We start from the raw sequence: 18557 nt of genomic DNA on the forward strand, positions 1-18557 counted from the left end.
CTCAGTTTTTCATCCAAACAGGTTTCGATCTTCGCAGGAAGAAAATTGATTTATCTTCCATCAACGTGCCAATCTGAAATGTATATGTGATACTTAATCTTATTTTCTGACCATATTTGACAATATTGAGTTTATATCACAGCTTCCCTTCTTAAAAACAAATGAATGAAATTCTTGATCGGGTTACAGGCTTTTCCTTCTTCCTTCTTTTTATTTCAGTTGATATACCTTCCGGAATTCACATATCTTCTCAAATAAAATCTTATCTCAGAATATTTGGTCAATTAGCGAATATTCCCTGTGATATTTGGTCTAAACTTTTACAAATTTTCATCAAAAATAGCATATCTTATATTTCTCCTCAAATGTATAAAAGATAAGATAAAAATTCAATAAATAATTACTTACATATGCATACAAGTATTTCATTGTGATGCATAAACGGCAATGTTTGAAGATAATATACACCTCAAAAAACACCATCGATCGATATGTACTAAAACGTCTGTTGGAATGAAATTCGTACTGCCAATTATAATTGAAACAATATTATGCCTTATATTTTCAAACAGAATGTTGTTGAGAGATCACCTCTAACGAGGTAATATATTGTCTCATATATATCGTCTCCTACGTTTTCAAAGAAGGATAGATTCAATGAATTAATTCTTAGTAGAAGATATTTGTAAATCACATGATTGTGATTCTTAGTGTATTTTATAATATATGCTCACTAGATGCGACTTAACCATGAGACGATAAACAAAATTATTAATTATTTACAAGGCACACAAAATGTCAACATTTTCTCAATATCTACAACAGTCATTATTTTCTATAATTCATATATTTCATAGACAAACCTAGCGCAATGCTCCTGAATTTATCAGATGTGGAACGTATTTTCCAATGTTTCAACGAAAAGCAATTTCGATTAATAAATAAATGGTGCCTTAATACAACCGAATCCTGGGTTACAAAAGGTTGCAACGTACAGTTCACAACGTACAGTAATTGTGCTGCATTATCATTTAATAATCATTGATTTGAATTATAGCACAGGGCCAGCAGTTTATTTTGTTTAAGGGCGAGGTGGAAAGTATTTGCCTATACTTATTTTGTCGGCCGTGAATCGGTAAAGAAAGGAAAGACATTGACGTAATTTGCGCTCAGGAGTTAAATACGGACGAGATGTCGTTATGCAGTTACTCTGACGTGCTAACAGTTCTCCTAGGTCATTGCGTTAACTTATGCTATAAATACTGCAATAAATATAAACAAAATTAAAATATTATTTTACATATAATTTTAAACAATTAGTACTTATTGCAATATAATTGCATGATATTTATAAAAACATTAAGCTAGTAAAACTTCCTTACGTTAATCTGTACTCATGTAAAAAAATATACTCGTACTTTCTTCGTTGTCAGACTTTCCAATTTTGGTTCATCTGCTAAATGTTTGAAAATATGGACAATGAATATTCGAAAGTAAGAATGTAGTAGTTACCTTTTTTACAACAGTTATGTTTAAAACACAGTTATACAATCGTATATCAAAGAGCAAGGTAGAAATATACACTGAGAATTTTACTGACCTCAGATTGTGTTTAAACATCTATTCAAACTAGCTTGTTAGGTATGTGCTGCTGAAAACGCCTGTAATCTTTGGTTAGTTGCGTAACAACAGGTTATATTCCCATAGTTTATCTACGTCGCCTTTCATACGCATAACCTAATTTTGGACACTTGCAGGGGGTTCCCTGCATCAAGAACAATATTATTAAATTGCTCTACCAAATTCTACAGTTGCTCTATGAAGGGATTTTGCAGACGCACAGTACTTTCTTCTTTTGGGTCAGAGATAAGTTCTGATTATTGTGGGAAAATATCATAGCGAATTCAAGGTTTCGGTCTAGCGTGGGTTTTTGTCCGACAATCATAGCTGCAACAGTAAAGCACGATGATATCCATTATGCATAATTATTAATGTCTTTTAAATTGGCCAAATGTATTCTTCAAGTAACCAAGTTATAGCTAGGAGCATGTTTATGCAGCTAATTTGGCTTTTCCTCTTGTAAATTTTTGTCAAGCTAGTTTTGTAGCCCAAATGTTCCTGACCTAGCATGATAAATAATAATGAATGTGCATTGACTTGGAAAATAAACTGTTTATGACCTTCATCGATGTTATCAGAAAATTTGAATACTTTGAATATTTGTTGGGTATTTTCCTGTATACAATTCCCAACTTTTACAAGCTAGTTATGCACACTCTTTATTATATTGACATTGTTTATTTTATGTCTTTACTTTGTTTTATCGTCTTGATACAGAAAGCAGTGTCGTTTTGCGACAAAATCTCTTCCTGCATAATCGCTCTCAACGTCCATACTCCCATAGTGACCACGCCAAACGTAAATTTCATATACAAGTGGGTCCTGAAATCTTCCTGGGTTTTGATAACAGAAAATATAGGCGGATCTGTTTATTAGGATTTTATTCGGCATATTCCCCTCTCAGATTCATAAACTTATTGCAGCAGTCCTTCTGTTTTTCTAAGCCCTGTGCTACAATTTGGACGTTTGGGCCCCCGTATATGGCTTTCACTATACCTCTCGTACATATAATCAAAATAGCTATTTTCGTTTCAGATAAACCTAGATTTGTTAGAATTGAAAGGTACAAAACAAAGAACAAAGATTCCATTGAAATCACCCTCATACTTGAAATTGAATCGCATCACTAAATCTATCTGCCAACAAAATCTGCACTTTGCTAAAATTTCAAATTAAAAAGATTTAACTATTTAAATATGTCTTTTAAGCTTTTTCTATCATATCTTACGTCAGGGAGTGATATTTGTTAAGTCACGGAAAACTCGCACCTGAAAGACTTTTGTGCTCCTTGCATTTTCAATACATCCTTTTAATACATTGTTTTACTGATATTGAACCAAATACCTGACTTATTTTGGGCCTTAGTAAAACAAACGGCTAATTTTTTTTTTAAATCATCAAGGCACGACTATTAGTGCGTTGGAACCTAAAGCCCTGCCTTTCAAGGTTTTTAAACATGCTTCCATCGAGGTAACTATTTCAACAATAAGCCCATTATTTTGTTTTTGTTTTCTAATTTAATAAAGCTTTGTAGGTTCATTGAGACGTCTAAACTAAGCATATCTCTAAAACTTTGTTGCCCTGCATACTATAGTATTATTTGAATTAAATATATGAATGATCCTACTTTAAACTTTAACTTGCTCAAATATATTGTGCCAGCAATACCTCGATTGCATATAAATTGTTGCCAATGGTCCAAATAGTTTATGTTCAGGAACCGCTTCATGAAATTCTGTAGTTTAATCATGGGAATTTAGGGGTATAAATTGCATATATGAATTGAACAACTCTCTTGCGTACACTTAATTTATGACATGAAAATGCGGAATAAGTTCACTGACTCAGAAATTACTGCGTTCGAACATTAATGGATTAATACAATTGCTATGGGGATGCCAATATAGGACGATATTTAGTAGAACAATTGAAAGTATAATAGAAATTATATTCTAAGATTGTATGAGGATATCAAAAAAAAAAAAAATTACTGTTTGTCGTATGATGATTGCTCTTTAACTCCTTAACGGTCGCTAAGCTCTTTGTATCTTTCTGGGTTATGAACTGGTCTAAGTGATTTTTAGTCTTCGAGAGAACCGAAATCCTTCCCATTAAGACACCTTGATAGCGATCAAAATAAATAGCAATCCGAAGTCCAGGTGAGTGCATGCGTGTGGCAGGACGTCCAAACCAAATTGTACCAATTTCTACCTGCTCTGTAAGTGAGTATGAAGTCCAGTATTGTCCTGAAAGAAATCATCACCCTTTCGATTAGCCAGTTCTAGCCGTATTTCATCGATTGCCCCCTAGCATCGGAATAACTGTCTGAATTCAACTTCTGAGGCCACAGAATACAAAATAAAACTTCAAATGCCAGTAGCTGCAGTGCATGATATTCTTCAAAAACAAATCGTATTTTGGAGTGATAAAAGTTGGCGAATTTCGTTTTTTTTTTACGGGAATATTTTCTTTTCCATTTGCATTACCTGGGACATTTTATTTGCGTTTGAACATCGGACCGCAGATGGAGGCTCGGATCGTTAAATGGTTTTCAATTAATTTATGAGGAACCCAGGCATCATAACAATTCACGTATCCAAGTATTTTTAAATGCCTTATAACGGTCATATGAAATACATGAATTATTGCTGTGATGGCTTTTCGTTTGGATTTGGTCATCATCCACGAGAGTTGGCCTGTCAGAACGTGCAAGGATTTTAGATGCAATGTTTCATAATCATTTTCAGCACCATTTTCATAAACAATGCGTTCATGTTTTCTCACTGAACGTCCTGTACCCATAAATGCATATATGGGTACAGGACGTGTGTGTGTGTGAATGTATGTATATATAAATATCCATATACACATAGACACACACGCACACATACATACATGTAGACACATACACACACACCGACACCGACCCTCCCCCCCACACATATATATATATATATATATATATATATATATATATATATATATATGCAAATAGTGTCAATGGATGAGTTCCAGACATTCTCAATGTAGAAAACAGTAGCACTCAAATGATTTCAATTTACACTCCGATATCTTTACCAAGGATTAATTCTGTAGGATAAAGAGTGCCTATAAGAATGCAAATAAGCAGATATGGAGACTATGATGGAAATAAACGAATAAAAGTGTTTGGGTTACCCGGCATGGCCGCAGTCTTATGACCGAAACAAGCAAAAAAAAAGAAATATACCACTCCTTGCTTTCTCTCAATTTACATGTTTACAATCATATATATATATATATATATATATATATATATATATATATATATATATATATATATATACACACACATATGTATACATATATGTATGTATATATATATATATATATACACATATGTATACATATATGTATATATATTTGTATATATATATACACATATGTGTACATATATGTATATATATATATATATATATATATATATATATATATATATATATATATATATATATATATACAGAGAGAGAGAGAGAGAGAGAGAGAGAGAGAGAGGGGATAAGAAAATGGAGGAAAGACAACAAACAGAAATGTATCTTTGGCGCTAAAAATTCATTATTTCATTAGTTAAGCAACGTCAAGGTAACAGTGAGTTTGTAGCTGTATCTGTGTTCCATACTGACGTAAATATGTATTTAACTCATTGCAAATGGTAGACGTTATTAGAACGAAGGATGCAGAGATACACAAAGAGGAGAATAGAGCGAAATATTGTGGGAGAAATCGGACAAGAAAATGTTCAAAACGTTCGAAAGTCTTACATTTTTTTGGTTTCAAATTTCATTAAATCCATTGTGAGATAGTTAATGAATAGTGAATGGTTGAATCTGAATTCTCGTAGTTAGTTATCAGCATGTCTTCCACGTATCTGCCTGTTCGGCTAGTTGACCGCAGGTGTAATCTGAGGGAGTTATCCCTAATTCGGGACATCCGGTGGGGTCAATAGGAGATATGTGTCCCTAAATTATAGGTTGTAGGTAATTCGTATATTTGCAAAGGAAGCCGTAAATAAGAGTAAATTTATATGTAGCAGGAGTACGATTTAGCGTGTAAATACAAAGTATCGGAATAATATTTAGGTTTCATGAGTGCAATGAAAAGGAAAAGAAAAAGATAGAAGGGTTATTTAACGTGTAACAAGAGCTGGTAGTTCTCGACTGAAAAGAATTATAGGAAAAAGGTAGGCTATCGTAGAAAGTAGAAAGGTATATTAATTTTTTATTGATATGTGTTGGGGTAGGCTAGCGTAGGATCTAGCTATTTTTATTTATTTATAATGTGGGTTGGATATGCGTGCGCTAGTTAGGTTCGGGAAGTTTAAGGGGAGGTAATATAATGACAAGTAGGTCTGCTAATTACGTTTAAGCTAGGAGATAGAGGTGTATACAGGAATGAGCGGGTTTAGCGAAACTTAGAGAAAACGAATCAGCCTTTATGCAAACAAAATCTATTATTTTCATATCCTTTACTGAGTAGGGGTGATTTGACCATTAAGATTAGTAGTTTCTCTGTTATACAGAGCTCACAGCGCTTATTGTTAATAATATAAGACGAGGTTTTTGCTAGGATACACCATTCTAAACTCTAGCCGATTCTTTTTTCTTTTAATTCCCAGATATAGCTTCTGAGTTCTGTAGAGTTTGCTGTACTTCTATTTCTAAACGTAGATTCCTGGGAATTGTATCTAAGTATCATTTCATTTCTCGTGACTCCTATATAAGAGTTCGTATGGTTATTTGCGAGTACATCGCATTGGTATATTATGTTTATTTTTTTACACCTATTGGAGAATTGACACTTATTTCTGTCTCTGCAGTCACATAAATTATCCAGCTTATCTGTACTTGTGTTATGTTGTGGGGAGTTATCATTTATCAGGTCGTTGTCCGTGTTGTTTGAGGGCAAGTTATTAAGGACGAGATATATTCCATTTGCCTGTTGGCAGTTATGTTTTATGTTGGTATTTTTCCTAGTTATATAGAAGGCGTCTAGTTTATTTATTGTTGATCGAGGCTATGATGGTAGCTAGGTTACTAGCTAGGCTATGGCCTACTCTAATTTCATTGTTAAAGATTCATGAGTATTAGTGATTTAAGTTCAGGTGCTTATATATGTCTCATTATTGAGTGAACTATGGTAGATTCAAGCTGTATCGCGAAGGGGATTATTACCCAGATCTTATCGCAATTTCGTTTTTAGTATTATTATTTTTGGTGTAGAAGTGTTCGTGTAGAGTGTAAAGTTCCTGCTACGATTATTATATTTCTTTCTATAATTACTTTTATTTTTATTATTGCTAGTGTCAGTTTTATTGGGGTTATCTCTGTAAGGTTTTCCTATATATATATATATATATATATATATATATATATATATATATATATATATATATGTATGTGTGTGTGTGTGTGTTAGAGAGAGAGAGAGAGAGAGAGAGAGAGGGTTTGTATGTTTGTGTTTGGCCTCTAACATCGCTTGACAAACGACGCTGGTGTGTTTTACGTCCCCGTAACTTAGTGGCAAACAAGGTACCAATAGAATAAGTACTCAGCTCACAAAGAGTAGGTCCTGAGGTCAATCTGCTCAACCAAAGGCGGTGCTGCAGTATGGCCGCAGTCAAATGGTCGAGAGAAATGAAAGACTAAAAGAACATATATATATATATATATATATATATATATATATATATATATATATATATATATATATATGGGCATTCGCATTCAATAAACAATACGGTTTTTTATAAGTTTCATTTTTTCAAATTGAAGACTGATAAAGATTCTTTCTTAATCTACAATATACTCTCCTTCATTTTCTAGAAGGCTCTTCCATCTGTCTGATAGGCTTGCAAGGCTTCTCTTCCAAAATTCACTTGTTTGTCTACTGTTCTGACCTCGCCTAAAAAATTCATACTGTTTCTGTCGAAATTATTTTGAAGGCTGCAAAATAAATGATAATCACATGGGGCAATATCCGCTGAATAATGTACGTGGGGCATCGTTTCCTATTGAAACTGCTCCAGCCTTTGGAATGTCATCCTCGCTGTATGTGACTGAGCATTATTCTGATGGAAGAACACATTTCGTCTTGAAATCAAAGACGGTCGTTTTTCTTCTATCACTGACTTTAACGGCAGCAAGCTGCTCACAGTAGATCTCATTTGTTATTGTTTAGTTTGAGTTAAAACTAAAAAAATGGACTAAATTTTTCATATTCCACCTAACAGATAACAACACCTTACGTGAGTGAAGACCTAGGGAGCCGGCGTTTCCCCGTTCTCTATCCTCTGTTTTCGGCGCTTCACATTTTTTATAGAAAACTCATTTCTCGTCAAAAGTCGCTTTTTTATCCGAAAAAGTTTCATTCGTAAGACATGACAGCAAAGAAGAGCACACATTCACTCTCTATACGCCATTAGATTCGAAAAGTTTATGAGGAACTCATTGATCCAATTTGCTGACTTTTCTGATGGCATGCAGGTGTCGATAAATGGTTGAATAACCAAATTCACGCTTCTCTACAAGTTCCTCAATAGCTACCATGGGGTATTGTTCCACCATTTTACCCTAATTAGCGAAGCAATGATGAATGGGAAACAATACACAAGTAGTGCGAAAGCACTCGTATATTTCGTTCCATGGTACGATATATTTTCATTACAGTAAATCACACGATATTTTAGTATAGGTAGCTGTTGCATTTGACTCCCGACTATAGTTAATTGGTTATCCCAAATACAGATACGATGTATTTACTGCTGGAGCTTGCTGTCTTTGACAATTTACATTAAATGCCTTTATATATTTCCTCATCTGTTGCTGGGATCATTTCAACAATCATGACTATAATCAATATTTATGTCACATCTGCATCTCGTGAGTGTTAGTTGTTACAGGGCCTAACTATAGCAATGACTCATATGAAATGTTTCCGAGGAGAGCATTGTATTGGGGGAAGAAAATTCTACTTGCAACTTTTCCTTTTATAAATTATCAATCGTATAGGTTTTCCCTTACTATTAGCACTCAAGTTAGCCTTGCTACAAAAATCGCAACGTGCTGAATTTAAAAAGAACATTTGATGTTACTCATGTAGTATTTGAACTAAACTGATTTTATTGATTGCAAAGATATGAAGCGTAAAGTACACTACTGTTATTCGAACAACTATCCAAGGCGTTTGAAATCTAATATCATGAAAAAAATAATATCTCGTCCGTGAGAAATATCATTCCTTATGATGAGAAATAATCCTATGGTTAATGATTATTTCGAATGCATTATTTTTATACGTATAGTCATATACATACATATATACAGATATACATACATACACAAAGAGACAGACACGCACACGCGCACACACATTCACACGCGCTCACAAACACACATACATACGCACGTTATAAAAATCAGCAAACAGGAAAATACAATTTTATCCTGTCCCTTCCTTGTGTTGGAAATGTAGAGGAATTACTGCAATTTCCATAATACGTGTAATTTTCTTCTTTTCGTCTGGAACTACCAGGCAGAATTTTAATATTCCAAAATTACGTGCTACACATTTCTGTTTATTTTTCATTCTCATTTTGTTCTTCATTTTTCTTTCTGTTTTTCTGGAATAGCTTGAGTAGAAATAATTTTGAAATAATTTTCGTCCACTGTAATGAAAGAAAAATTTTGACACGATTTTTTCATAACAAATTATGTGTAGTGAGAATTGCATATATACACACAGATATATGTGTGTATATATATATATATATATACATATATATATATATATATATATATATATATATATATATATATATATATATATATATATGTATATGTATATATATGTATATATATATATATATATATATTTATATATATATATATATATATATATATTTACATATATGTATATGTATATATATATATATATATATATATATATATATATATATATATATATATATATATTATATATATTTACATATATGTGTGTGTGTTGGTATGTGCATGTGTACATACCAATTATGGTAATATTCAGTAATACAAAAGTAGGACCCCCTCCTACCTCAGCAAACATTCAAAATTAATCACACGTTGGTATGTTAGCCCAATGTTAAATTGAGTATTATTTCTTATGCATTGTTGCATTGGGAAAGAAAACTTGAAATTATGGTTTAATTTGTAGTTTTATTGCTGTTGTTATATTCATTAATATTTCGTCCAGAAATGTTTATATCTAATGCAGAAAGACACGAATTGTTTTGGCATATTTGGTTTTTATTTGTGTATTTTATTTATTTATCTATTGATGTTAATTTTCGAGAAAAATATGGAGAAAAAAATGTCCACAACAGGTATTCATTAAAAAAATAAAATTTATTTGGAAATAACTCTCCGGGTGAGAAGCCAATTTTAATAATGTTCGTAAGTAAACTTTTTCGGTTATTACATGACTAGAATACGTGACTACATACGCAATAGTTTATAATTGCGTATAGTTCAACGATGAAAGACCTGTCGTTATATTGTTGCAGGGTAAATAATTCATACGTTTAGTAAGCACATGGCTATATATTTAACTCAGCATACTTCCGTAGTTTCACCATTCTTACTAGAGCATTTTTGAGGAGATATTCTATACCTGTTAATTTCTGAAGTAATATTAGTATGATATACATAAAATAATTTAAACACTGTTTGTACACTGTTAGAGGTGATTTAGGATATTATAGTTAAAGAATGGTGAAGTTTCAATGTTATACTCTAGACAGAGTAATTTTAACTGCCAGAAGAGATTAAAATATACATGCAGGAATCTGGGTTTAATTGTACGTATTGGCCCTTACTGTTGGCAAAGAACGCTTGTCGATCAGATTCACTTAAACATTGGTTGGTGGTTTCACGTACCAAGTGAGATTCAGAGTATCAGTGAAATGCGTTAATGGTGGCTCGAAAATGAATTAATTCATGAGATCTCGTTTAATTGAATCGTGGGATAAATATAGCAATTCCTGTCATTTGTGCGAACACATGAATACAACGAACGTCTAGCGAGGCTGCACAATTATATCAAATCATTTGCGATTTAGATGGAAAGAGAGAGAGAGAGAGAGAGAGAGAGAGAGAGAGAGTGAAAGAGAGAGAAAGGAGAGTGACATGTGTGTGTGTGTGTGCGTGTGTGCGTACGGACGTCTACAAAATAAAATGCATACTAGTGCCAAATTACAACCTAAAATACAACACTAATGCAGAATCTGCATCAAACGCGGCTTATGAAATTAACTCTGGACGACCATTTACCAGAAAATTAATTTCACTTCTGCGTTTATAAATTTAAATGACGTTATGAACAGCAAAGGATGAAATAAATATTACATAGGCAAAGAAGTTTAAATCTGATGCACAGGAAAACGTTACACCACCAAGAAACAACAGGATCTGAAAAATAACCCTGAGTTAACATTTAGATATTTCCTCAGCAAATAAAGATCCAAAAATACTTCATGGTTTTATCAGTTCATCAAGAACACTTCAGCACTTCAGACCACTTCCGATTAAATAAGGAAAATATATTTATTAAGGTATATAATTAATTTACAACAAATATATGAATTAATGTAGACGTACCTTGTATTCAATATCTCGGGGTTATGACCCCATTTTCAAGAAAGTAAACGAATGTTGCCGATGTGCGTGTGTGTGAGCGTGTGTGGAGTGGCCATGCGCGGAATGGTGTTGCTATAGCAACCAGCTAGCTTCATGTAACTTTCTTCTGTTCTTGATCTTAGGTTTCTTTTATTATATGAGGATGGCCTCAGAGATTCTAAAGTTGCCCTTGTTACACTGTGCTACTTTGATGTGCAATGTGAATTCCCGGGTCTGGTATTTCTGTAGATGTTTCTTCAAGGAAGTATCTGCCTGTATATGCTCCTTATATACATATAAATATATATGGAATAATTACTTTGAAGCATTGTAAATGCAAGGTAATTCACAAGGAAAATATGTGAATCAATGTAGACTTACCTTGTATTCAATATTTCGGGGTTATGACCCCATTTTCAAGAAATTAATGAATTTTACCGAATCAGCAACGAAATGGAGTCATAACCCCGAAATATTGAATACAAGGTAAGTTTACATGAATTCGCATATTAACTTTATTGTAATTTACCTTGCATTTACTTCATTTACTTTGTGGGTTGTGTTTGGAAGAGATCTATATAATAAAGAGAATGAATGGAAATTTAGTTAATACTAGGGATGAAAAAGTTTCCTCATGTAGACGCATGACCAAATTCCTATTTATCAATCTTAAATACTTCTTCACTCCCCTCTTGCTTACATTAATTTTTGGTATACAATTACTCATCACATCCACTTTACATCAGTATATCTTACACTATCTTGGTATTTTTTATTTAACGTTTCCTTCTAACAATTGAATGACCCACCATATATTCGGCTAATACTTTATCTATCTCATCCTTTTCTCTCAATATGTCTGTTTTTTTTCAAAACAAATTATATATTTCTTTAATATACAAAACCTACAATTGTTCGTATTTTATTCTGTATGCATAATGTGTTTATTTATACCCCGACGACCCATTCTAAGTATTTCTGGTTTATGTTACCTGTCACTATACCTGATAATTACATATATCTTACTGCTGGTATAGGCAAACATGTATGCACATATTGTACTTCTCGGTGTCCTACATGTCGACAACCATGTATACATAGCTAGGTATGGATCATATATGTCATCTGTGTGTATACTTACTATTTACTATATGTCGCTAGTTACATGGATTTTTAATATGAAGGTGTGTATCTACGTATGTACGTACGTTTCGCATACATATATATACTACTATTTTTATTTGTCTGTGTATTTATATCTATAGGTGTGTTTCTTTTCTCTCTTTGCACCGGTATGTATATATATATATTGTTGTACGGTGTTTCTTTGTTATGTATACCCTAATAAAAAAACAAATAGGATTCCAATATCTATGTATGCTAATATGCAAATATACCCCTAATCACGTATGAGTAAATATACAAAAACGTTTTTCCTCATAAGATTATTTTTCTCCGACATTATGTATAAAGCTTTTTGTATACTTATGCGCACACCCATACTCGTATCTTTACTTTTATTCATAATTCACAATACTCTTTCATTACTTGAATATTAATACTACCATCATATCCCTTTCACATAATGCCAAGCTAGTTCGTTACCTCATAAGAAATTTTTATTTATACTAAAATAGTTACTTCATAACTTTACATATGAATACATATAAAATAAACATTTTTATTTACTATTTTCATTTCCAGCTCATTTATCTCCCCTACATTGATTTATCTTCCTGTATTCCAACATTTATTATCTATTTCAACTTCACTTGTTTCAGCTTTATATCCACAAGTATTTACTATCTAAATTGTAATATTAACAACTATTTTTCTGTTTTTACTTATTTTTCTGCCTTATATTTAATAAATACTAACAAACATTAGTTCTTATGCAAACATAAGTCCATCATACGCATATTATTCTCCCTTTAATCCTCTGTATTTCTCTAATACTTGTTTACGTTAACTATCTAGTACTCTCGATAAACTTCATTTTCATGTGTAAGTTTTTTTTTAAATATACAACACACTACGTAAAGTTTTCAACTGATAAGTCATATTTTAATTCAAATATAACCATGACTTTCCATAAGTCATCTCTATACAAACTTTACCCTACGCGACTTATTTGGAGTTAAAATTTCTAATCTCCTTACTCACCTATCGAGGGAAGGTCTCTGATACCTCTTTACTTATATTTTCAAATAACTGTTGTAGCCTTTAGTTATAGTTAATACCTAACTGGATTCACATCTCTTTCTGATAAGAATGAATCTCCTAGATTCTATTCTTCTGCTATTTCCTTCCTCAAGTTAATTGCAAAAAAATTGTTTATACTTCCTCCACTGAAAAGTACATTGGTATATAATTAATTAATCTATTTATTTATTTTAATTTAATTCAATTCAATCATGAATTTGCATTGCATGATTTTTAGATCACTGTACGAAATGATCGTCTGCATGAATTAATTTTAATTTTTTTAATTTTTTAACAACTTGTCTTCTCCATTTTAAACTAAATTTTTGATTTTTATGGGATTTCTTTCCATAAATTCCCCACAATTCATATACAAGTATACACACACACACACACACACACACACACACACACACACACACACACACACACATATATATATATATATATATATATATATATATATATATATATATATATATATATATATATATATATATATATATATATATATATGCAGAAACAGACAGGCAGACAAACAGACAGAGAAGTGTGGAAGCAAAGAATCAAAATGTGATATCCATATAATCTTCAATTATAATGCATATTGTAGTGCTAAATAATTTGAACTGACGTGTGGGGCAAACAGTGGCTATAAAAGAAATGCAGGTTAGCTGATATGGAGACTGTGATGCAAACAATCATGCATGGATTCATTAGAGAAGTTGATATCTTTTATCTGTCTAAGTAGATCCTTCACAATGTTAACCAATGCTGGATCATGTGTGGATTTTTGTGACACTTTTGCGTTATAAGTGACCTTCTCCAAACAGGGATTAGAGGTACTGTATTTGATGACGGGACAGGGTGCCCTACATCTCATTTAAGTAATAAAATCTGTTCTCTTCTGGAGTCAGACTTCTATGTAGAGATACTTAGGTAGAATTGCGATATTCATTGCAGATGTGCCAAAAATTCTATCACCAGGTTTGATCGACAGTTGCTATATATAGAAAACTCGCATATATATATATATTTGTATGTATGTATGTATGTATGTATGTATGTATGTATGTATATAGAAATTTATGTATATATACATGTATATATATATATATATATATATATATATATATATATATATATATATACCTATTCACATGTGTGTATAATATAATATATATATATCTGATTGTACATATAAGCAGAAAATGTATGTTTTTCCTGATAACTCTCATTTCAGGAAAGCAATAAATATTGGCATTGCCAACAATTATATAAAATATATTCATATATTTGTTTCAAGCAAATATAAAGCACTTTCTAAATCGATGTCAAAAACATTTCATTTATACGGTCCACTTATAATGAGTTATAAGTGGCACTGCTGAAATGCACCCTAATAACATTTTTTGTGAATATGTTTCTTAGATTATGAAAGAAAGTTTCTAACTGAACCAATTCTTGTATCAATTTCATTTTGTCTAAATTTATGCAGCTTCCTTTCCCGATCGTATCAATTATCTACTTCAGAGTTGTTCGACGTGAGAAGTACCGATTCGAAGGGTACGCTGGGCATGTCGAAGGCGGTGGTGGGCTTTAGAGGATTTCGAGGGTTGGAGTGAAGTAACATTGAAATAAATTTTAATCATAAAGTTTAAATAATTTAATGACCTTAACGTACCCGACTGAGTCATAAATACAATTCCTTCTGACGTCTCTTCTGCTGAAACAAGCTTTCATGAAGAAAATATCATCTGTAAGAATGGGAAAAGAAATGAGTTTGAATCTCCGGCATGTTTTCAACAACTTAATCATGAATCATTCTGGCCCAAAATGCAAAGCAAGTATTCTCAGCTTTGGCAAGAAATTAAATTACTTTTCATTGTTTTTCCTTCTTCATATTTAGAAAAATAACGATTCAGTGCAGTGACGCTGTTGCAGAGTTAGTAGTGAAATAAACTTTCAATTATTGAAAAAGGTCGCTTACGACTCCTTTTAACAAACATTGAATCTGATAACGAATATTTAGCTAGAACTCATTACAAGTTAACACGTTGCCTGCCAGAGGATATTGATATGATCTTCTTCTATTTGCCAAAAGGGTTTTATTAACTTTCTCAAATCAGAAAGCTGAAATATTTTGTGTGGTGATATACATAATACATGTAATATATGTAATATATTACATAATACATGTAATTACACTACAATGACGTGATACGAGTTATCTCATAGTAAAGCGAAATGCTCAGATTGGTTTGCTATGAAGGTTTTGAGGGTATGTTATTCATTATTTGACTATGTCTCTTCATTGTATAATGCTTTCTTTATTATTTCAGATTTATAAAGAATTATTATAAACTTTGATTTGTAATATAAATATATAAGATGCCAAAAAACCTTTCCAGTGAAAAAATTGCTAGAATGCTTCAGGAACTCGCGGAAAATGAACTACCGGAAGATGATATCTTAGAGTCAGAGAGTGAATATTCAGATGCTTTAGAGAACAATTATGTAGCAAATACCAGTGGAAGTAATACCAGCGACGCCAGTTCTACTGACGATGAACAATTAGTTGCTCGAGGTCGTAAGAGGAAACGCAGTTCTCCTGCACCAACTGCACCAAGTTCTCCCGGACCAACTGCATCGACATCTAATACTTATACCTATATATATAGATGTTTTACCAAATATATTTCCTGGCAGGTGCTACCATACGAGCTAACTCGTATCACTGGTCAAATGAAGGGTGTCTTTAGTGTTTCCACAACACACACATAGTGTTCCAGTCGCCAGTTCATTTTAAGCGTGTTACAATAAAATAGACCTCTACGAGTATGCTCGTACCTGGCAAAATTGTATAGATTGCCAACTGCGAGATAAACTCATAGTTCGCAGTCAACGTGTTAATGCCACGCTGGCATTAACTTGTAATGCATGTCATTGATTTGTAATGCATAAAGCAAATCTACAACTGTTATCTTTGTTAATATTTTTATCATATCATTGTTAAAGATTTCTTCAATCCATCTTTTTTAGTAAAATTCATAACTTTTCATCCATGTAAAGTTAGTTTAGTTCACTTAGCTGGACACTAGGCATAGCAACTACTTAAGATGAGCGCTACCCAGAAAAAAAGATTAAGAAACAGTGATCTGATTCCTGAATATGTATATAATCCTGGGATGAATTTCAACATAAAACACAAAACATTTATTATTACATTAATGAAAATCATTGTCTTAGTTCGGAAATTTAGCAATGATAGAATTGATGACTTTGGTAGAATTAGTTACAAACTAAATATTACTAGTTTAATCCTGCGTATGACTATAAACTGCATCCGGTAGTGGGACCCTGAGGCCCTGGTTTCGGGGTTTGAGAAGCTGGCAGGAAAGATGTGAGTATAAATGGTGAGTGTTTTTAAGTATCTGGAATCACATGTGACAGCGGAAGGGGGTTGACTGAGGATGTGGGACTTAGAGTGAGGGAGGTAAGATACTTGGAGTTATGAAAGGTATGAGATAAAAGGTTAAGTATGAAAGCGAAAAGAGGTGTGCATGAGGGCGTGATCGTGCCGACAATGTTATATGGTGCAGAGAGAGGCGGAAAGGAAGCGACTAGATGTGTTTAAGATGAGATAACTGGGAGCTATGATTGCTGTGACACGGATGAACAGGATGAGGAAGGAGGAATGAGGAAGATGAGCAAGAATGCGAGAAAAACTAAAACCACATTGGATAGACGAATGTTGAGGTGGTTTAGCCACATGAGGATGGATGAGGAGAGGATAGTAAGAAGGGTGATGAAGGCTGTAGTAGTAGGCAGCAGAATCAGAGGCAGACCTCGGTCTATGAGGATGGATGGAGTCAGGAAATTTTTGGTGGCAGAGGTGTTGGAGTGAGAGAGGCAAGAGAGTTTATAAATGATAGGAAAGCTTGGAGAGTGTTTGTGGACGAATGAGTGAATTGTAAATGTTGCTCAAAGGGGTACGCACCCAGGATGATGTGGCGGGGTAAACTAATATATGCTGTCGGGCCATGCTACAGACGTTAGAGGTTGCATTCTATGCCTTGACCCGTGCAGAGAACGGGGCTCGCCTCTTTGAGCTAGGAAATGAATGGAATGCTGATGTGTGTCATGTTATGGCTACCCCCTCCTAAAAAAATATGGGAAATATGCCTGCATATATGTATGCATATATATATATATAAATATATATATATATATATATATATATATATATATATATATATATATATATATATATATATGTATATATATGTGTATATATATATTTATATAAATATGTGTGTGTGTATATGTGTATATATATATATATATATATATATATATATATATATATATATATATATATATATATATATGCATACACACACACACACACATATATACTAATCAGAGAGTAAATACATGTTTAGGGACAAGGCACTAGATAAAAATCAGAGAACAAACGGATTAAAATGATACGTCGCTTCATGTTTGATACTAACGGTATGAGAGCGTCTATGCGTGTGCTTGTGTGCGCGTGTATATATATGTGCTTCTATTGTTATTAGTTTTTATTCTACAGAGTACATGCTGATTGAAATAGAATGTAATTGGTTGTTAACACAATAGACATATGTTCTTTTCACATAATTATGGAAAGGACGGAGTATAAATTACGCGTATAAATAAGTGTTTAGTTCTTGGATTATAACTGTAACCTAAGCCTGGGTCAATGCGACGTTATGTAAAATGGTAATGTCCAATGACGTATGCAGTGTTATCGATCCTGTGACTTGTTTTGTGAGGAATGTCCATCTAAAAACCTATGCAAACTTGTATACATATACACATATGTACCTAAAGACGTAATGCTTATAAGCATATGTATGTATACATAAATATGTATACATATCTATATAAGTCCATTTATATATGGATGTATATAATTGTATTGATATATACAAATATATAAGTATATATATTTCCTTTTTCAAGAAAATTACTCTCCCAGACACAACTAAATATATATATATA

General features: G+C 32.6%; 1 long non-coding RNA gene across 1 annotated transcript in view; it reads right to left on the bottom strand.

The window, feature by feature from the left end:
• Positions 1 to 8789: 8789 nt before the first annotated feature.
• Positions 8790 to 18557, bottom strand: part of LOC149134357 (uncharacterized) — an 81489-nt gene continuing 71721 nt past the window's right edge. The window contains exons 2-4 of the long non-coding RNA XR_016242849.1: positions 15193 to 15265; positions 11289 to 11880; positions 8790 to 9322 (exon numbers count right to left, since the gene is read on the bottom strand). This is a non-coding gene — a long non-coding RNA (uncharacterized LOC149134357). The remainder of the gene's footprint in view (positions 9323 to 11288; positions 11881 to 15192; positions 15266 to 18557) is intronic.

This window comes from Octopus bimaculoides, chromosome 8, assembly GCF_046866305.1.
Source record: "Octopus bimaculoides isolate indiv1 chromosome 8, ASM4686630v1, whole genome shotgun sequence".
Classification (NCBI taxonomy): domain Eukaryota; kingdom Metazoa; phylum Mollusca; class Cephalopoda; order Octopoda; family Octopodidae; genus Octopus; species Octopus bimaculoides.